The 22,082-nt window shown below is 47.9% G+C and overlaps 1 protein-coding gene across 3 annotated transcripts in view; it reads right to left on the bottom strand.

Moving 5' to 3' along the window:
• RALY (RALY heterogeneous nuclear ribonucleoprotein) overlaps positions 1–22,082 on the bottom strand; it is a 152,350-nt gene that overhangs the window by 28,364 nt on the left and 101,904 nt on the right. The window contains exon 1 of one of the 3 annotated variants that reach the window (XM_030963151.1): positions 3,233–3,308. The exons of the other annotated variants lie outside the window; for them this stretch is intronic. The gene's annotated coding sequence lies outside the window, so the exon portion shown is untranslated. Of the gene's footprint in view, positions 1–3,232; positions 3,309–22,082 lie in introns of those variants that run through there. 3 annotated transcript variants of the gene reach the window in all.

Raw genomic sequence — 22,082 nt, 5'->3', positions numbered from 1 at the left:
GTGGTCCCAGCCCCTGCCCTGGTACTGCCTGGCTCTGGGGTCTTGGCTCTCTGCGCCCCAATCTGAGCATCCTGGTCCGAGGTGGGGACAGCTGGTGACATTGCACCCTCTCAGAATAAAGCAGGGACAACCAGAGTGAAAGGCAGGAGAGCAGGAAGGCTTCAAGGAACACCCTGCTCCCACCTCCTGATGCACTGCCTCTGCTTTGCTGGCTTTTAGCAATCCAACATTCTACTGCCTCAGGTTCAAAATGCAGCTGTTCATAACTGAGGGGTGATTGTTTGCATGTGCTGCCTCTCCACCACATTTGTGGGGCCACTTCTGAGCCTGGAGCTGAACAGCAAATGTGCATTTGAGCATCTGTGCTTTAATTCCTGCCTGGTACTGCTAATCATGAGTGCCTGCCTGCCCTGGTGCAGCCCCTGTGGGCCCTGTCCCCCTGGTCTGCTGTCCCCAGCCCAGCCTGCCCCAGGCACTGACAGGGCACTGTGAGATGTTCCAGCTTTGCTGAGCCCTCAGCCATGGAGTTCCCTTTCCTACACTCCTGCCCTGGCAGGCTGAGCCTGTCCAAAAGCCACAATATTTGGGGGTTGCATCCAAGACTTCCCAAAACCCCAGTCCTGCTCCTTCCTTGTGCTCTCCTGCACAGAGATTCCCCACAGGACACAAAATCTCTGGTTGCCTCTCTCTCCTCTGTTAGAGGGGAGAACACCATCACACCCAGCTCACCCTTCACCAGGGGAGCTCCATTTTGGCTCCTAAGGGATGTTTGTATGTTTGTGGGAAATGGATTTATAGAAAATTCTTAAAATTTGACAGAAGTAGCTAAAGCTGATAGGCCAAGAAACGCTCATAGTGTATTGTAATTAAGAAATAGTAAAATTCTGATTGTAATGACATAAATTATAAATATCTCACTCTTGAGACTAAAAAGAAAACCAAAGTTTTAAAAATGCCTCTCAGTTGCTCCATCTCTAGGTCAGAAAAGGGCATAATCCAACCAGTGTGTAGGAGTGTCGGGGGTAGCACGGTCAGGACAGACGGACAGCAGAGATCTCTGCAGCCAGGGCTGGAACTTGGGGTTTATTGCAAAGGGCCTGGGGGCAGGGCCCTGCTGGGAGCTGCCAGCCACAGCTCAGAGCAGGCTGAGAGAAGAGAGGGGGAGAGAGGGTGAGAGGGAAAGAGAGTAAGAGGGGCAAGAGCTAAGAGCGAGGTTCCCATTCCAATACAATAAATCTTCTCCTGTGTTGAATATTCTCATTCTCACTAACCAATCTAGCACAAGATACAAATCCTACAGCATTTCCATACAGCCTATAAGAATCATTACATTACCATACTGTGTTCCATTTTAAACCCTAAAAACTCCTCTTTGGGCCCCTTCTGCCAAGCTGTAGGGTCTGCTCTGACCCTTGGGCCTGTCTGCAAGCAGAGGGTGTTGTTCCATCAAAAGGGGATCACCTTCAGTGGCCATGCCATTGTTTTCCAGTTGTTCAGTAACTGAGGGATCTCAAAGCTTGCTTTCATTTCAATCTCACTTAGAGTTTCCATATTCTCAAAATCTTTTGCCAGGCAATCATATTGATAAGGCTTTCCTGTTCCATCTTCCCCAACACAATGTTCTCCCTTCTGAGCTCCCAGCCCCTCAGGATCTGCTCCTGCCCTGGGAAGGTGGAGCTGTGCCCTGGCAGCTGGGCACAGAGCCCTTTGCTGGGCATTGCTCAGGCTGCAAACCCCTCTGCCTGTGGGCATGGGGCACTCTCCTGCCATGGCCCTGCCCTGGAATTTCAGGTGTTGGGATTTGGAGCAGATGAGCCCTGACACTGCTGCTTGTCTGTGTGAGCACCCTGAGCAGGGTGGGACTGTGGCAGGGCTGGACACTCCAGCCCTGGCACCATCTGAAGCCAGGCCACACACAGCACTGCACACACTGCAGGTCTGAGCCTCTCTGTGAGGATGTGGCTCCACAATCAATCTCCTCTGGCTCCAACCCCTGCCACTCCATTAACCTGCCACTGAGGCTGGAAATAATCTGCTTGCTAAATCCAATCTTAAGAAAAAAAAAAAAATAAGAAAAGTTAGACTTGGTCTGAGTCTAGCTCGTTGTATTTTCCTTTTCACACTTACAGATTAGAAGAGCCAGATATTTTTGTTTTATTACTTTAAAACCAATTCCTGGCAGGCTGTGTTTTCCTAAAAACACTGGGAAAAATAGCCAAAGGACAGGACTTTCAAAGGAATCTAAGTGAGTTCAATTCTCAACCTTTGGCAAGTGGTGCTTCAACTTCCACCTTTATATCAGCCCTTGTTTAGCCCTTGTTTAATGCTCTGTATTTTAATTTATTTTTGCAGTGCTACCTGAAGGAGGTTCCCAAAGGAACCTGGTGCAGATGAGGAGAAATGGAGGCTTTTCCCAGCTCTTGGGTCACTCTGGGTACCCAGCTTAAACTCCAAGGACTCATTTCACAGAAATCCTGAGCATCTGCACCAAGCCCTGCTGGAGGCTGCTCCAGGGTGGCCCCAGTGCCCAGGGAATCTCCATCCTGAATGTGGCCAGTGTCTCCTGGAATCTGCACCCTGAAAGTGCCCAGTGCCCAGGGAATCTCCATCCTGAAAGTGGCCAGTGTCTCCTGGAATCTCCATCCTGAAAGTGGCCAATGCCCTCTGAAATCTCCATCCCTCCATCCTGAAAGTGGCCAGTGCTCATTGGAATCTCCACCCTGAAAGTGGCCAGTGCTCATTGGAATCTCCATGCTGGACATGCTGGCAGTGGCTGGGGCTGTGCAGGACCTTCAGAGAGGCTGCACACTGCAGGGTATCTGCAGCCAGGTGGCCCTGGGTGGCCTTGCTGCCCTGAGGACACAGCAGACCTGCTGTGAGCCCTCCTTTCCCTGGGGATTCAGCACAGCCACAGCAGGGACTCCACATGGGTGACTCCTGCAGCTCCTGCAGCCTGTATTTCCTTGTTTCAGAGCCAGCCTGCCCTGGCACCTCTTTCCCCCAGGCCATGCCATGGGGACACCCTTGGTCCCTCTAAGCTGCTTCCCCTCTGCAGGATGCCCTCCCACTTTTCCATCCTCATCTGCTGGAGTCTGGGCAAGTCTCCAACCCATTTTCTACCCACCCATGGCCCTCCTTTCCTGCAGACCTCTGAGAAATTCCCCTGGTCCCTGGGCAGAGTCTGAGCCCTTCTCCCCATCCTTGGAACCCCCATCCAGCCTGCACTGCCCACCTGGATGCCAGGATGCTGCAGGACTGTGTCCAAAGCCCTCCTGAAGTTAGGGCAGACACCAACCAGTCACCTGGGCACAGGAGAGAAGTAACTTGGTTAAATTTGGCCACCCCATTTCCAGGTGAGGAATGTTCCCTTCCTCAGAACCAGACACAGCACTCACATCAAGCACAGCCCTGGCTCTGCTTTCCCACCCCAGCACTGCAGAGCTTCACTGCTGCCACCCCCCAGCCCCAAACCAGCAAAGCCCAAAGCCTCCCCAGGGACTGATCAGCCCAGCCAGGTGTTATTTACACGAACCTGAAGCTCTGCCCAGCTGTTTGCAGCTGCAAACCCCAATTCCATCAGTTCCTTCAGCCTGTGGAGGAGGGATGTGGGTTAAGCTGCCTCTGTGCCTGGGCTGGGATTCAGGTGGGATGTGGGGAGGGTGGGTATAAAACTTTGTTTTCTCCCAAATTTCATGGGCTCTCAGCCACATGAGCCAGCTCTGCAGCTGTCAATGGACCCCTCCCCATGTGGGTTTGCAATTAAAAAAAAGATCTGGATGAAGGTGAGGTGTGGACAGGAAGGTACCAGCTGGATCTTGGAGAAGGAAATCTCCTAAGGCATCTCCCAAGATGAAGATTTTGGCTGCCATGGAGTTGGGGGTGTTGGAAATGGGGAATCTGTGCCTGTCCTGGGTCCCTGCTGCCCATCCCCACCTCACACCCCCCTTGTCTGGCTGCTGGGACCTTCCCCACGCTCCCTGCAGCCGTGCTGTGCTTGTTCCCTGGGCTGGGTCCTCTCCTGCCCACCTGGGGGGCTGGATCCCAGCAATCCCATAAAGCTGGACATGGGATGAGCAACTCCCACTTAACTAATTCACTTAGGCTTTATAAAGCCTTGCCTGAGGGTAACACAGCCTGCATTGCAGGGGGCAGTGACAGGAGCTCATCCCTTGTGTCAGAACCCAGCACATTCCTCTGGCTGCCCTGGGTGATTCCAGACCCTGGCAGGGGCACAGAGACCTTGGCACGGAGTCACAGACACCTGTGCCTTCCATTTTAACCCATGGAAACAATTACCAACTTTGTGTGAAGATGTACAAGCCACAAGAGTTTGAGTAGAATGATAGTGAATTTAGCACCAGGTAGAAATATAGAATTTTGGGGTTTTAGAATGGGGGTTCAAGAGGCAAGATGGAGGAATCTGGGTGTGTCCTGTCCTTCTCCTTCTTCTTCTTGTCCTCCATCTTCTGCTGTGATGGTGACACTTTTGGATTGGTTTAGAGTAGAGACAAACTGTCTAACGTGGGTGATAGGTATTGGAAAATTATTGTAAATAAAGTACAGGTAGTTTTTAGTATAAAAAGATAACACCACTCTGAGGGCGGTCAGTGTGCCTCAACGTGACCTGCTGGACAGATCTCAGCAGGTCAAAAAGACAATGTATTAGATAAGAGCAAATAAATAACCTTGAGAACAAGATCCAAGGAATCCCCTCTTCTTCTTCGGTCTCAGGGCTGGGAAAAAAGAGACTTTCCAACACCTCGGGGTCATCTCGACCTCAGAGACCCCATCACTCTTGGAATTCCAGTGGCCCCAGGGCCACCTCAGGACACAGGGGGGCCAGTGCCCACCAGCTTCTTGCTCTGCAGTGTCCACTGAGAGCAGAATTAAAAATGAAATAAAGGCTCAGCTGGGAGCCAGAGCCACAGTGACTTGTGAGCCAAAAAACAACAGCTCCTCTCTCCACTGCTGCAGTACATTTTGTATTATGGAACAGGAAAGAAACTTCAGAGTGTGACAGGGAAGTGGTACAATAAACCAGAACATCACAGATTGTGGGGTTACTTTAACAATCACAGGTCTGTGCAGGGATGTGCTTGGGCTGATGGGAGATGGGACAGGGCCACCAGATGGCCAAGGCAGGGTCAGGCAGGGTGATGGCCACGCTGCTGGCAGGGCTGGGCAGGGGGAGCTGGGGGCTCTGCACATGGAGCTCCCCAGGGCCACCTGGCCCTGCCTGGGCAGGCAGCAGGGATTTGGCACCAGGGCCAAGGCTGGGGAATGCTCAGAGGGTTTGGGCCCCATCACTGGTGTCTCACAACCCCCTGGGCCCTGCTGCCTGTGCTCTGCTGCTGCCACACACGAGCCAGGCATCCCCTGCAGAAATCAGCCTCCCTTTCTCCTCTGTGGATTTCTTCTTAAACACAGCACTCACTTGGCACCACTTACTGGCCTCCTTACGTTAACAACTGGAAAAGGGCATTTTAACCATGGCTGTTAATATTGCATACTCTATCCCTGCATTCCAGCAGGGAATGTGTGTCCAGGTGAGATCCAGCAGAACCATCAGCTGGGAGGGAGAGTGGCCTCTCCAGTCAGCCTGGAACATCCAGCAGAGCTGAGGCAGAGCAGATGTGTCTGTTTCTGTGGGTCAGAAACACCCACACAGCACACACACATATTCCTGGGAATTCCAGAACATTCCAGTAACCACTGCTGGCATCAGCAGAGCCATTTCCACAGCTCTGATTTCACCTTTCATCCTCCATCCCACACATGCCTCAAGATGAACTAGAATTGGAAAAAAGACAAAAGGCAACAAGGAATAACACTTGGACATGAATAAATGAAGGTGTAAAGGGGTTCTTCACCTCCAGCACCCCAGAGAACATCCAGGACAGAGAATTAGGATTATTCCTGTTTTCTGCAAGGCAAACTGAGCTCCAGACAGGAGAGGTCTGGGGTGGAAGGGGGTGTGCCCCCAACCTCACCAAAACCTCCAGAGATATTGCAGTGGCACTCCCAGTCCCAAATGCCCACAAAGACACAAGGAGACTTAAGGATGAGATTGCCAGGAGTAAGATAGATCCTTTCCTTTCCTTTCCTTTCCTTTCCTTTCCTTTCCTTTCCTTTCCTTTCCTTTCCTTTCCTTTCCTTTCCTTTCCTTTCCTTTCCTTTCCTTTCCTTTCCTTTCCTTTCCTTTCCTTTCCTTTCCTTCCCTTCCCTTCCCTTCCCTTCCCTTCCCTTCCCTTCCCTTCCCAGAATCACAGAATCACTTGAGCTGGAAGGGACCTTAAAGCCCGTCCAGTGCCACCCCTGCCATGGCAGGGACACCTTCCACTGTCCCAGGTGCTTCCAGCCCTGTCCAACCTGGCCTTGGGCACTGCCAGGGATCCAGGGGCAGCCCCAGCTGCTCTGGGCACCCTGTGCCAGGGCCTGCCCACCCTCACAGGGAACAAGTTCTTCCCAATATCCCTCTAAACCTACTCCTTTCCCACTCCTTGCTTCCTGCCTTCCCTCCCTCCTGCCTGTGCATCCCCTTGGACAGCACTGAGGCCACAGCACAGTGACCCCAGGAGCAGCTGGGGACATCACCTGCACCCAGGCTGGGCTCTCCAGCACCCTGTGACACCAGCCCTGAGCCCCCACACAGCCCTGGAGCCTGGCATCTGCCCAGGGTTCCCCAGGGGTTCATCCCACGAGGGCACCTGTGTGCCGCTGCCAGGTGAGAAGAAAACACAGCAGGATTAACTGAGCTTTGCACCCCAGACAGCCAAGGATCCCCTGGGCCATTTTCAGGGGTGGTGAAGATCACTCCAGGGTCCCAGTGAGCTCCCACACCCCAGGACAGGCTGTGCCCACCTGCACATGCCCTTGTTCCATGCAGGGAGGGGGATGGATGCCAGCAAACTCCTCTCCCTGCCTCTGCTTCTCCTCCCCTCCTGTGACAGCAATGTCACACACTGTCCCTCTGCTGCCAGCGTGCAGGAATCCCTTAAAAATCCTGCTGTCCACCCAGGAACAGCCCGAGGCTGGCACTGGAGTGCTGATTGCTGCCCCCTCCCTGCTCTCAGTGCCTTGTTTCCCAGATTAGAGGGTAATTGAGAGCCAGGTGTGCAAACCCCAGGGGCTCCAGGTGAGTGAGGAACTGTCACAGCAGGAGAGGGGAGAGCAGAAAGCAAACCCAGCCCCCTGTGTCCTGCAGGAGCTCTTCGTGTCACTGTGACAGCAGCAGCCTGGCTCTTCTGTCGCAGACATCTTTCATGAAAAATCCTTTCCTTAGGATTTTTCCTCCTGAGAAGCTGAGAGGCCTCAGGAACAAAATGTGAACATTGATTATCTGCTGCTGTGGAATGCAACAGGTGCATCTGTGATTGGTGTCAGTGGTTGTTTCTAATTAATGGCCAATCACAGCCCAGCTGGCACAGACAGAGAGCCGAGCCACAAACCTTTGTTATCATTCTTTCTTTTTCTATTCTTAGCTAGCCTTCTGATGAAATCCTTTCTTCTATTCTTTTAGTATAGTTTTAATGTAATATATATCATAAAATAATAAATCAGCCTTCTGAAACATGGAGTCAGATCCTCGTCTCTTCCCTCATCCTCAGACCCCTGTGAGCACCGTCACACTCTTCTGTCCCTCTCATCATGTTTGCTCACAGGAGGGGAGATCTGGATTTCTATCCTGGGTTTTTCTATCCTGGGGTTTCTACCTTGAGTTTTTCTGTCCTGGGATTTCTATCCTGGGTTTTTCTACCCTGCCCACATCTCCACCCGGAACACCATCACAGGTTTTTCCAGCTCGGAGGTTTGACAAATGCAGACATCCTGCAGGGACCTCCAGCACAGGGCACAGGGACAAAGCTGGTCCCTGCCAGGTTTGGGGCAAATTTGGCATTTGGGGTATTGGAAAAAGCACCAAGAACCTGGATGGATGGTCCAGCCTGTGGAGCTCCAGTGAGTGGGGTGCACCTTGTCCAGGTGATTTTAACCATCTCAGATACTCCTGTGCAGGGCAAAGCCCAGCCCTGACCTCACTGCTTCTTGGAGGTTGCCCTTGCTGCTTTCACCCAAACCTTTCATGCCCAAACATATTTATTGCCACTTGCAAGGGAGCAGCACAGAAAATTTTTGGAACTTGATGGAGGCAGAACTGAGTAGGATCTGTTGTGACAGGACACAGGGGAATGGTTTTGAACTGAAAGAGGGTCAGTTTTGGTTAGATATTGGGAAGAAATTGTTCCCTGTGAGGGTGGGCAGGCCCTGGCACAGGGTGCCCAGAGCAGCTGTGGCTGCCCCTGGATCCCTGGCAGTGCCCAAGGCCAGGCTGGACAGGGCTGGGAGCAGCCTGGGACAGTGGAAGGTGTCCCTGGCCATAAGATGATTTTCCAGGTCCCTTCCAACCCAAACCATTCTGTTTCTATGAACTTGAAGGCTGAATCAGCAGCATTAGATGGGGAGACAAAAATCCACCACAGGAGTGATTTGCACTTTCCTGCAAGCAGCCAGAAAGTTTTAGGGGAGGCCTGGGCAGTGAACATGGCCCAGCACAGATTGTCCCGGCTGTCCCACAGGGAGGATCTCACTTTGGGCAGCCACCAGGCTTCCCCTTGGCTCTGAGGGGGGATTTAGGAGAATCACAGGATCACAGAATGCTTGAGTTGGAAGGAACCTGAAAAATCATCCCATCCCACCCCTGCCATGGCAGGGACACCTTCCACTGCCCCAGGCTGCTCCCAGCCCTGTCCAGCCTGGCCTTGGGCACTGCCAGGGATCCAGGGGCAGCCACAGCTGCTCTGGCCAACCTCCTCCTGTTTGTTTTTTTTTTCCCTTTAAGCTGAAGAAAGGCAGTTTTGAGACAGGGGATTGCCCTGCCCAGCTCCATGGGCCACCCCCAGTGCCAGCCACCCCTCCCTGGGGAGCGCTGAGCCATTTCCTGGTGAGTCCCCAAACATGAGAGCCCAGCTCTGAAGAGTTGGTTTAATAACCAACACAAACCCTGCACTCTTTCCAATAACTCCTGGGTCTCCAGCAAGTTCTGCACAAAGAGCTGGAGGGCTCAGGAAGATCCTGCTCACTGCTGTGGGCTCCAATAAACACAATCAACTGGGAGGAAAAAAACAGCGCTTGGGTTTTCTGGGGAAAACGGCTTCAATCCTCCCAAACATGAGTGTTAAAGGACTGGCAAGTTATTAAAAAAGATGGCACAATTATTAGACTGGTTCTGCAGGCCCAGGGCTGTATTTTAGGGGAATATTTGCTGTGCTGAGAGCTGGGAGGGCTGGAAAGGTGGAGATGAGCTCAGCAGGAGCCAGACTGAAGCTGTGGGGTCCCTTTGCAAACCCTGTTCCCTCTTTAAGTGCAACCAAGCACATCCCTGCAGGGGAGGATCCTTTCCCTGCAGGCAGAGCAGGTCCTGGGGTCCCTCAAGTGACATTCTGGGCTGTCCCCTCTGCTGTCCAACAAGGGGCTCCTTGCACAGGTCCTGTGAATTTCTCCCAGCACTTCCCAGGGATCCACCATGGAATCATTAAGGTTGGAAAAGACCTCTGAGATCATCAGGTGCAAGCATCCACCCAGCACCACCTAAACCCCATCCCCAAGTGCCACAGCCCCGGGGTTCTGGATCCCTTCCAGGGATGGTGGCCCCAGCCCTGCCCTGGGCAGCCTGTGCCAATGCTCACCCACCCTTTCCATTGAGGGAATTGCTCCTAACATCCCATCTGAACCTCCTGTGGCACTGCTTGAGGCCATCAGCATCCTGCCCATCCAGTGGCAGTCCCTGAGCTCCTGGTCCTCTGGAGGTGGCACCAAGCCCCTGCTGGGGACTCCCTCAGGGTGGTGTTATCTTTTTATACTAAAAACTGGGTGTTCTTTATTTACAGTAATTTTCTAACACCTATCACCTACGTTAGACAGTTTGTCTCTAAACCAATCCAAAAGTGTCACCATCACCCAGAAGATGGAGGGCAAGAAGAAGAAAGGAGGACAAGGCACACCCAAATCCCTCCACCTTGGCTTTGAACCCCCATTCTAAAACCCCAAAATTCTATTTTTCTACCTTGTGACTAACTATCATTCTATTTAAGCTCTCATGGCTTGTAAATCCTCATGTAAAGTTGGTAATTGTTTAAAATCGAAGGTACAGGTGTTTGTGACTCCGTGCCAAGGTCTCTGAGCCCCCTGCCAGGGGCTGGAGCCCTCCAGGGCAGCCAGAGGGGTGTCCTGGGTTCCGTCTGTCCGTGCTGCAGTGGGGCAGCTGCTCCCACCCTGCTGCCCCTGCCCAGCCGCACGTGGCTCTGCCAGCACGGGGGCAGAGCAGGGCACGGGTCCTGCACGGTGCCAGCAGTAATCCAGCCTGGCCTGGCAGATGTGGCTCTGCAGGGCGCTGGCTCCAGCCCTGCTGCCGCCCTGCCCACGCTGACGCACGGGGAGCAGCCTGGGCTGGCACTGGGCTGGTGCCACCTGCGCTGCTGCCTCGGGGCCAAGGGCAGGGAGAGCTCCTTTACCCCTCTTCTCTGCAGTGATGTCCCTGCAGGTCTGGGGATACAAGTACATGTTCCACAAAACCTATATATATATACATATATAATATATAAAATATAGAATATATATTTTATATATATTTATATTTATTTTATATATTCTTTATATATATATATTATATATATATTTATATATTTCGATTCAAAAAACCCAACCCCTTACATTACCTATCAGATATATATTCCACAAAACCGATATATATCTATATTTATATTTATATATAATATATTTATATATTTTATATATTTATATTTATATACATTATATATTTTTATATATTTACATTTATATATATAATATATATTTTATATATATATTTATATATTTCGATTCAAAGAACCCAACTCCTTACCTTACCTATCAGATATACTCGTAGTAATGTCAATCCAAGATATGAAAATCTTTCCCACCATAATATAAAAAAAAAATTGCGTCAGGCTTTAAAAAAAAAGTAAGTTCTCCTTATTTTAATGTGTTAAAATGTATTTTTAATTCTTATAATTTAATCCCTATAAATTGTCAAAATGCAGCTTCCCTAATTTTAACCGATTCACAAGATCTTTTACAAAAATTACAATTTAAAAAACTCCTTAATAAATTAGTTGAAAAATATGCAAATACTGCTTATGAAAATTTAAATGTTACCCAATTAACATGTAATCCACCTTACCATAAACCAAAAAATCAAACAATATATATAATCAAATATATATAAAAATATATTATATAAAATATATATAATATCAAATATATATAAATATAAAATATAAAATCAAATATATATAAATATATAAATATAAATATATTTGTATATATAAATATATATATTCCACAAAACCAAAAAAAATTATATTGCACAAAACCAAAATGAAATACATTTCACAAAACCAATATATATATATATTCCATAAAACCAAAAAATACATAAGAATACATTTTCCACAAAACCAAAAAAATATGTATTCCACAAAACCATAATATAAAAAAATATTTCAAAAACCAAAATAAAAATTCCACAAAATGAAAAAATATCTGTATTCCACAAAACCAAAAATAGATGTATTTCACAAAACCTAAATATATAAAATAAAAATATGTATTTCACAAAATAAAAAAATGTTTTGCAACACCAAAAAATAAAAACGTTCCACAAAACCAAAAAATATATATATTCCACAAAATCAAAAATAAAAATATAATCCACAAAACCAAAAAATAAACATATTCTAGAAAAACAAAATATATATATTTCACAAAACAAAACAAAAAATATTCCATAAATCCAAAATATATATATATTCCACAAAACAAAAGTAAATACATTTCACAAAACAAAAATATATGTATTCCACAAAACAAAACAAAAATTCACAAAACAAAAAAAAATGTATATTTCACAAAACTAAAAAATAAAATAGCATAATTTAACATAAAAAAATTTTAAAACAAATAATACAAACACTTTTTGTATAATTAACAAGCTATAAAACCACTAGAAATCTAAACACACCTCTATAAAAAACACAGATTAAAAACAAAAATCCTCAAAAAACCCTCTCTTTGTCCTCCAAAGAACACAACCAAACCCAGCCCCTATCTCAACCAAATCAAACCAAACAGCCCTACAAAAAAACCCACAAACCCCCTTCCCAAAGTGCTTGCTGGTCTCCCAATCAATTACCAGACCAAAAAATAAAAAATAAAACCAAACCCTTTCCAAAACCAAAAAACAACCAACCCCCCCCACAAACATATTAAAAAACCCCATAAAAACATCATCATCAATTAAAAAAATCCCAAATTAAAAAAAAACAAACATAATTTTAAAACTCAAATCCTCTTATAAACTATAAAAAAACCCCTCTTTTCCCCAACAACACATAAAACTATAAAAAATTAAAAATTCAAATTGATATTAAACAAAAACCTCTATGCTACAATCAAAATATTAAAATAATTGTAATATCATAAAAATTAAAAATAAAAATAATTTTTAAAATGCCACTCAGCCCTGGCTGATGCAGGGCTGTGCCCAAGCACTGGGGACAGAAGTGGCTCCCCCAGTTCTCCTTCAGCTCTCCACCCCACTCTGCAAAGAGCCTTCTTTTTGAATTTTTCATTAAAACAAGTCATTTCAAACTGCAGAAATCCTGCCAATCCTTTGAAAAGCTGGCTCTGGTTTAAATTTCTGAAATCCCCCGTAACAGAGCCATAAATAATCAATAGCTGTTTAAATCAGTATTTAATCAGCTGTTAAAGGTACAATAGTCACACAGTCTATCAGGTCAGCACTGGGTTTATGGCTGTGGCTCGTTACCATCTGCCCCGTGTATTATTTATGCCCGTAGAAGCTTAAAAATCTATTCGTGAGAGCATTAAATCCTTCCTGATAAGGGTGATAAAGGATGACCTAGAGCTGGACAGTGGGAGCTGGCCAAGCTCCTGCTCCTCACCCTGCCTTGTGTCCACGCGTCCAAATGCTGCACAAAATTCACAGAACTCAGGAACAGAACTCAGAGAGTTCACAGAATGCCTGGGTTGGAAGAGACCTCCAAGATCATCGAGTCCAACCCAGCCCCAACCCCTCAAATGAACCCTGGCCCCCAGTGCCACATCCAGGCTTTGTTAAACACACCCAGGGATGGGGACTCCACCACCTCCCTGGGCAGAACATTCCAGAACTTTATCACTCTTTCTGTGAAAAACTTTTTCCCAATCTCCAACCCTATCCAAGGGTGAACTTTGACTGTTTCCTCCAATGTTTACAACTGCTCACCACTACAAAGTTATTCAAGACCCTAAGTTCTTGTTCACTTATGCTTGCTTAGCCAAGAGTCTGGATGTTCCCAGACAGAAGAGAAATAATTTTAATAATTCTAGTTAAAATCTTTAATAAAAGTGGGTGCTAATTGAGGGAAAACTGAGGGCCATGGAGCTCAGTTACACAAATGTAAATAGCAATCATTATGCATGATCAGTCATTATTTACTCATCTGAAATCAATGGGTTTTTTTCAGAGGAATTTCCCTTGTATTCCCTGTATTTCCCTTGGTGCAGCTGGACACTGTGTCACAGAATTCCCAGAATGACCAGGTTGGGAGAGACCTCCAAGATCATCGAGTCCAACCCAGCCCCAGCAGCTCAACTAAACCCTGGCACCCAGTGCCACATCCAGGCTTTGTTAAACACACCCAGGGATGGGGACTCCACTGCATCCCCGGGCAGAACATTCCAGAACTTTATCACCCTTTCCATGAAAAACTTTTTCCCAATCTCCAACCTGTATTTCCCTTGGTGCAGCTCGAGGCTGTGTGCTCTGGTTGTGTCAGTGCTGCTGCAGAAAGAGCCCAGCCCCAGCTGAGCACAGGCACCTTTCAGGAGCTGCAGAGAGTGATGGGGGCAGCCCTGAGTCTCCTTTTCTCCAGGCTGAGCACCCCCAGCTCCCTCAGGGGTTCCTCTCAGGGTTTGTGTTCCCAGCCCCTCTCCAGCCTCGTTGTCCCCTCTGGATGTGCTCCAGCCCCTCAAGGTCCTTCCCAAGCTGAGGGGCCAGAGCTGGACACAGCACTCCAGGTGTGCCCTCACCTCCCAGGGCTGGGGTCACCCTGGAGCTGCTCCTCTGCACCCCCTCTGGAGACAGTTTTACCCCAAAGAATCATGGAATACTTTGAATTGGAGGGAACCTTCAAGAATTGTTCCACCCTCCTCCACACCTTCCACTGTCCCAGGCTGCTCCAAGCCCTGTCCAACCCAGCCTTGAATATTCCCAGGGATGGGGCAGCCACCGTCTCCACCTGCTTGACAAGGCTGGAACTTTGTCTTCGAAAGCATTTTCTCTATGAAAATATATTTTAAATTAGGGCACTTTTCTCCTAGAAGCCCTCCCTCCTTTGATTGCAGAATATGCAACAAGTGGAGTTTCCAGGAGTCTCTGCTTCTAATCATCTCAGAGATCTCTCATGAACAGACCAACATTCTTTTTGACAGCAGCAAAATAAATTTTAAAGGTCAATTGAATCAGATAAGCCCAGCCTGGCAGCCCTTTCACATGCAGAATTCCATGGACAACATTTAGGTTCTGTTCAAGAACAGAAACAAAATTCTTTGGAGGAAAAAATCTTCAAAAGAAAAGAAAAAAAAAAAAGAGGAAGAAAATGAAAAGGAAACAGCAATTAAATAGAATGTCATCCATAATCCCACCAGTGCAAAACCTGATGATTACCTACCAGGCACTGGACAATGCTACATGCACTAATCTAATTAAAGGCCTTTTTTACAGGCAGCTGAAGCCAGCCCATTAATGTGTTACTGAGATGCTCATTAATGGCTGGCCATGACTAATTTCTTGAGAATTATTCCTTAATTCTTTATCATTCCCAGCCTAACAGAAAAATAGAATGTTTGCATCCCTCCTTCCACTCACACAGGTTCTGATAATGCTCCTTAATGAACACCCCCCACCAGCCCAATTGTTATTTTAACAGCAAATGATTGATTTATTTATGGGGAAAACCAAGATTTTGGGAAGATTCTCAGCTGGTAATGAACTGGCATTGCTGCTGCTGCTTTCAGCACCCCCTGCCCCCATCCTCCTCACACTCACACAAACCCCTCTGGCCATGGCCAGGAGCTCTACCAGCCTCCAGGGCTGGGCCACATCCCTCTTCCCAGGCCAGGTTCCTGTGAGAAGGACACATGGATCTCTCACCACAAGGAAATGCTGAACTAGAAGGAAAATCTCATTTTCGTGCTGCCAATTGATTTAATTTAACCCCCTCCAGGGCCATGCAAGGGGCTGCTGGAGGTGGAGCTTCACTGATGGAATCCCCTTTTTGAGCTCCACCGGTGCCTAAGATCATTATGGTTGAAAAAAAGACCTCCAAGATGATCCAAGTCCAACCATCAACCTCATGTCCTAAGCAGAGGGGCTGCACTTGCTGCCACAGCTGCTGGAGCAGCCCAGAGCTGCCCTTCCCAGCCAAACTGTCCTGCTCACCCCCCAGGTCACCTCTGCCGAGCCAGGAGGGTGATGGCAGCTCCTTCTCAGTGACTGAGCACAAATCAGGGATTTCCTGTCCCTGGGGATTTCAGCACAGCCCCACCCATCAGGAGACCTGGCAAAATCCTGAGCTGAGGATGGCAGGACAGTCCCCAGCCAGATCAAAGGGGTCCCAGAGACCCAGAGCAGACTGAGCCTTCAAAATGCCTGCCCACATTCTCCTGCAGAGAAAACCATTATTAAAAGGTTTTGCTCCTGTGAAAAATGCATGTATTTTATGATTGGCATTTCACAAATATTAAAATGAATATTGTATGTGTTGTGTTAGAAAGTTATGCTGTATTAATTCTCTTAAGTAGTGTGTTAAATATAGTTTTAGGTTATAAACAATGTTAGAAACTATGCTGTGTAGGATACTTTTTTTAAAGAAAGGACTCACAGTGAGAGAGCAGCCCCAGGACACCTGAATCTTTCAGAGAAAAATAATTTATTGCCCTCTTATCAGAAGAAATGAACTTCTTCCCACCTGGAAGGCACTGTTAGGATTCAGAGGAAGAAGTTGAGGATGACCAGACAGAATCCTGTGTTTGAATGGAATTTATGCATCATGTATGAGCTGTATGAATATGCAACAGGCTGTTGCTTTTAAGGGTTAATCCTCTGTTAACGTGGGTCCTTTTTCAGGCTTATTTTGCCCAGAAAGAGGTACCAGGACTGTCCATAATTCTTTCTCTCTATTGTCTCATATTGTCCATACTTCTCCAAATTATTATTACTCTAATTCTATTACTATTTTTATAACCATTTTATTACTGTTAAACTTTTAAAATTTTAAAAACAAGTGATTGGCGTTTTTCACGCCTCCCACCTGCAGAAGGACCTCCTGTCATGGGCACCTCCAAAGTCACACAGCTGCTCCCAGAGATTGGGTTTGTGGTGTCCCCCATGCAGGGAACTGCTCCTGATGGTGATGATGAGGAGGAGGAGGAGTGTGGAGCACTGGCTGGGGGAGCAGCTGGTGCTGCACCCAGTGCAGGGGCTGCAGGACCCTGCTGGCTCTGCTCTGGGATGGAGGTGGCTCCCCACAGATCATCCTGGTAAAGCCAAAGTGCCCAGGGCTTGTTCCTGTGTGATGGATGATGAACCCCCAGGGAATCTGTGATTGACCCTCCTGGATGAACCCTGAGCAGCCAAGCCAAACTCATCTCCTCTGCTGAGTGCCCATCTGCACAGCTAAATGAGCTGCTGTGAGCTGTGCCCCTGCTCCTGCACACCAACACAGGACAGGGGTGAGGAGCCTCAGGAGCCTCACTGAGAACCTTCCCCAGCTGAGGGTTTTGCCACGCTCCTTTCTCCTCCCTGAGTTAATTACCAGCTGATTGCCTTTCACAATTATTGCAGACACTTCCAATATGCAGAATGACATGAACAATTACGACACAAATCTCTGGGAGAGGCTGGGATGCGGCTCCCACTTCATTTCTGGTTGATCTGCTGAGGTTTGGTTGTTTAAATGCCACCTCTGAGGCTCCCCAGAGATTGGGGAGGCTCCTTCTGTCCAGGGAGAGCATCTCAGGTGGGACAGGGAGACCTGGGCTGCTCCTGGGGCCAACTACAGCCAGGCCTGTGGTGGGAGCTGTGGGAATCAGAGGGGTTTGGGAAAGCTGCAAAAGGCAGGACTCAGAGACAGCTGAACTGTGATTAGAGCCAAGCAGTAGCCATGAGATAGGTCAGCAGAAAAATTATGTAAAAAGTAGAAAAGTAAGGACAAATAGAACAATGTATTAACACTTGTCTAGAATAACTCTCTAAGCTACAGAAAAGTTTATCTAGTGAGATATTAGGAAGTTCTAAGCTTAATAATGGAGCTCTGTGCATTGTGCTTTAAGGCTTACAAGTAGATATTGTATTTGAAATAAGCAAGCATTGTTTAACCAAAGGTACATGTGCTTATAGTGGTTGGATGGAACTACTGTCAGTGTGCTTTTGCTTTGTGTGATTGGTCAATAAACTTATAAAGTAAGTTGTAACATTAAGTTCTTGGTCTGCTGCCTGGGATGTGAGCTGGTGGCATCCTCCCATTGTCATAACCATGGAATGAGAGTGATGCTGGAAAATAAAACAGCTCAAGGCACGTTCCACAGCAGTCCTGTCCTGTTTGTGATTTGTACAGAGCCCCTGGCTGGTGATAAAAGCCATTCCTCCTCCTCCTCCTCGTGAAAAATAACAAACCCTCCTCCCCATCCACTGGCCTTGGCCTCTCCAGCTGTCCATGGATGCCAGGACTAAAGCCAGGCCTGGCTGTGCAGAGGGTGCTGTGCTCCCCTGGGGCACTGATGGCCAAAGCTGAGATCAAAGCCCATCATCTGCTGCTCTCCTGCTCCACCAGTGCCAGGATGATGGGTCAGGCTGGGAGGGCTCCTGGGACTCTCTGCTGATGCTGCTTTCAGCCCTTCCTGGGGACAGCACTCAGCTCCCACAGAAGGGGCTGAACACACAGACCCCCTTTTAATAAAACAGCAAGATTAGTAGCCCATCACTGTTTGTTGATTATGGCCATTCTTTTGTGTAAATGAAGTTTAAAAAGTCATCAACAGATTTGTCAGCTGTGACTTATGAGCCCTCCCCGCTGCAGGGGAGTGAAGCAGTGACAAATCCCCTCCACCAGCACCTCATCTGTTATGTGTGAGGAGTTGCCACGTTCCAATTACCAGGGACCCCTGGAATCCATAAACAAAGAGCTACAGAAATGTCCTCACAGCTGCTGGCACCATTCCTCAGAGCTGGCAGGGCCCTGCCAGGCTCAGGGACCAGGCCCATGTGGCTTTCTCAGTGCCAGCCAAGCCCTGGGCCCAGCTCTGGAGGTGATGGAGCTTGTCCCAGGCAGGAGCTGAGGGCTGGGGCACTGGGACATCCCCCATGCAGGGAACTGCTCCTGATGGTGATGATGATGATGAGGAGGAGGAGTGTGGAGCGCTGGCTGGGGGAGCAGCTGGTGCTGCACACGGTGCTGGGGCTGCAGGACCCTGCTGGCTCTGCTCTGGGATGGGGGTGGCTCCCAACAGACCTCCCTGGTAAAGCCAAAATTCCATGGCAGGGTGGGCTATGTCAGGCCTGACACTCCTCACCCACACAGGATGCTTGTCACCCCAATTTTTAAAGATTTTCTAAGCCTTCTGATGTTTACATTCTTTTAGCAAACTTTCTCACACACTTTCAGTAAATAACTTACTGTTTTGCATTCTTTTATGGAGGAGGAGAAATTTGATGGGACTGTGGCTTTGTCCAGTGTCATTGAAGAGGTGGCACTGTCACCCTCCAATCCACTGTCACTTTTGGAAATCTATAAATGTTGGAGTCAGAAAACAAACTGAAACAAACAGGGACATTTGTGTCGTGCTATTTCATGTCCTATAGTGACAGATACTCAAATCTTCCCCACACCAGGCAGGCTCTCCTCCTGCTCCCACTCACATCAGGCCCCACACAGCAGGGGCTGCTGGCCCCTGAGTCCTGGCAGGAAGGCAGAAGCTCTCCAGGTCTCTGCAGATCCCTTCTCTAACCCAGCCCAGCGTGGGGGTTCCACAGGAAGCTGGTGTCACCCTGGTTTTTTAAGATTTTCTAAGCCTTCTGCTGTTAACATTCCTGTAGTGAACTTTATCACACACTTTCTGTAAATAACCCATTGTTTTGTCTTCCTTTATAGAGGAAGAGAAAGTTGATGGACTGTTGGTTTCTCCAGCGTGATTGGAGAGGTGTCACCGTCACCCTCCAATCTGCTGTCACTTTTGGAAAACTGTAAATGTTGGAGTCAGAAAATAAACTGCCCTCTTTTCTTCCTTCACCTTGAGAACGGTGGCATGCTTGTGTTCTTTCGTGTCATACAGTAACACGCTGGAGCCTCCCAGCCCCTCCCAGTGCCACTGGGACAGGGCACACACCACATCTCCAACTGCCTGGGTGGGGCCAGGGGACACTGGAGAGCTTCTTGTTAACAGCTTATCAAATCAATTAGATCACATTAAATGGCAGTTTGGTCCTCATCACACTCAGCTTCCTCAGGGAGAGGCCCCTGGACATCTCCCGTTTGGCTTTCATGTGCTGGGCCTGGAGGAGGGAGCACTCACAAGGCAAACCTTGCTTTTCCAGGCACAAAAACCTGTCCCTAAAACCTCTGAGACAAGCTTTTCTCCAGAATCTCCTCTGCCAGAGCCACCTGAGGTGTGCTGGGGGAGCCACAGCAGAGCAGTGTTGAAGATTGCATGCAAGATGTTTTCCATTACCATCTGTATGGCAGATTACCTTGTCAAGTGAGCAGTTTGCTTTATCTCTCTCTGTGAGTGACCACATTCACACCTCCCTCGGGAGGGGACCTCTGCTGATAACAGACTATTGAATGTCAATGCATGACTGATAAGAACTGTAACATCCCATTGGGAGATGCTCCGCCCAGAGGGAGGAGCCAAGCATTGCTACCCAGTTATACTCTGAGATTTTGGAACACCAGCACGGCTTTTCTCCACGGGATTCCCCAGAGGAACAGCAGCTGCCTCTTCCCCCACTGGATCTTCAGAGGAAGACTACATCCTTCTCTACAGATTCCCCTTGCTCCAACAGAACCACACCTGATACTTCAGAGGACTGCAGCCACATTTTCAATGGGACTGCCACCAACACCCTGGCCGACAGGGTGTCAGGTTGGGTTCTGACTCTGTCAGTGTTGTTCCAGTGGACTGCATTGTTTATTTTATTTTATTTTATTTTATTTTTTTCTCCCCATTAAAGAACTGTTATTTCCTGCCCCATATCTTTGCCTGAGACCCCCTTAATTTAAAATTTATAGCAATTCGGAGGGGTGGGGAGGGTTTACATTCTCCATTTCAGGGGAGGCTCCTGCCTTCCTTAGCAGACTCCTGTCTTTCCAAACCAAGACAAGCAGGGATGTGGCACTGCAGCTGTGGGGCTGCAGCACAGCAGTGCCAGGAGCTCTGCCTTGCACCTGGCAGTGGCCAGCACCCAACCCTGGCTGTGGCAGCAGCAGAGATGGCAAAGAACAGCCCTGGAATGCCCTGTGTGTGTGCCTGACCTCCTCATGCCCAAAAAACTCATCACCTTCCTTCACCCTCACAGGGAAGCAGGCAGGAATTCATGTGAAAAACGTGTATTTTATGATTGGCTTTTCACAAATATTAAAATGAATATTATATGTGTAATGTTTGAAAGTGATGCTGTATTAATTTTTTTAGTAGTGTGTTAAATACAGATTTAGGTTATAACATAAGGTTAAAATAGAAACTATGCTCTGTAGGATACTTTTTTTAAAAGAAAGGACTCACAGCGAGGTAGAAGCCACAGGACACCTGAATCTTTCAGAGAAAGAGAGTTTATTGCTCCTTTATCAGAAGAAATGAACTTCTTCCTGCCTCGCTCAGCCCTGAAGACACTGTTTAGAATTCAGAGGAAGAAGCTGACACTGACCAGACAGAATCCTGTGTTTGAATGGAATTTATGCATCATGTATGAGGTGTATGAATATGCAACAGGCTGTTGTTTTTAAGGGCTAATCCTCTGTTAATGTGGGTCCTTTTTCAGGCTTATTTTGCCCAGAAAGAGGTACCAGGACTGTCCATAACTCTTTGTTTCTATTGTCTCATATTGTCCTAATCCAAATTGTCCAAATTATTATTACTCTAATTACATAGCCATTTTTATAAGCATTTTACTATCATTAAACTTTTAATAATTTTAAAAACAAGTGACTGGCGTTTTTCACAATCCTGTTACCCTATTTTCTCCTATTTAATCCAGGCAAAACCGACATTTCTCAGCAAACCTGGCTGCCAGAGGCTGTGCCTTCCACCCCTGATGCCCAGACCCCAGCCTGACCCCCAGCTCTGTTTGCTCTCCTGGCTGTGCAGGGATCTTTGGCTGTCACCAAGAGCAATGAGCACAAACCGATCTGTCTGGACACGGCTGCTCCACAATTATTCATTTTAACAGCAGCAGTGGCTGGGAAAGCAGCAGCAGCAGAAGAATGATTTCATTTTCATAACCTTGAGTGCCCCCTGCCCTGCTTGGATGAGTTTGCTCTGTTATGTCCATCCCCCAGGGATGCAGACCCCACACTGCTCCTGCTCCAGAGCCTTTTCCTCCTGTGCTGAAGGCTCAGCCTCAGCTCTCAGATACCCAGGGCTTGTTCCTGTGTGATGGATGATGAACCCCCAGGGAATCTGTGACTGACCCTCCTGGATGAACCCTGAGCAGCCAAGCCAAACTCATCTCCTCTGCTGGGTGCTCATCTGCACAGCTAAATGAGCTGCTGTGAGCTGTGCCCCTGCTCCTGCACACCAACACAGGGCCCAGCCCCGATGAGCTGAAGCTGATGAAGTTGAATGGGGAATTCAGTCTGGTTTATGGAATTTTGTGGTTCACTGCAGTGGGACTTCAGCCTTTCCCTCATCCCCCACTTAGCCAGGGTGCTGCTGTGCATGGAGTCACCCCCTGTGCACCACAGCCAGGACAGCCACGAATCCTGGGACAC

This window comes from Camarhynchus parvulus, chromosome 20 (assembly GCF_901933205.1).
Source record: "Camarhynchus parvulus chromosome 20, STF_HiC, whole genome shotgun sequence".
NCBI classification, from domain to species: domain Eukaryota; kingdom Metazoa; phylum Chordata; class Aves; order Passeriformes; family Thraupidae; genus Camarhynchus; species Camarhynchus parvulus.
Note: the sequence above shows the minus strand (reverse complement) of the source record. Positions and strands in the feature narration are given on the sequence as shown.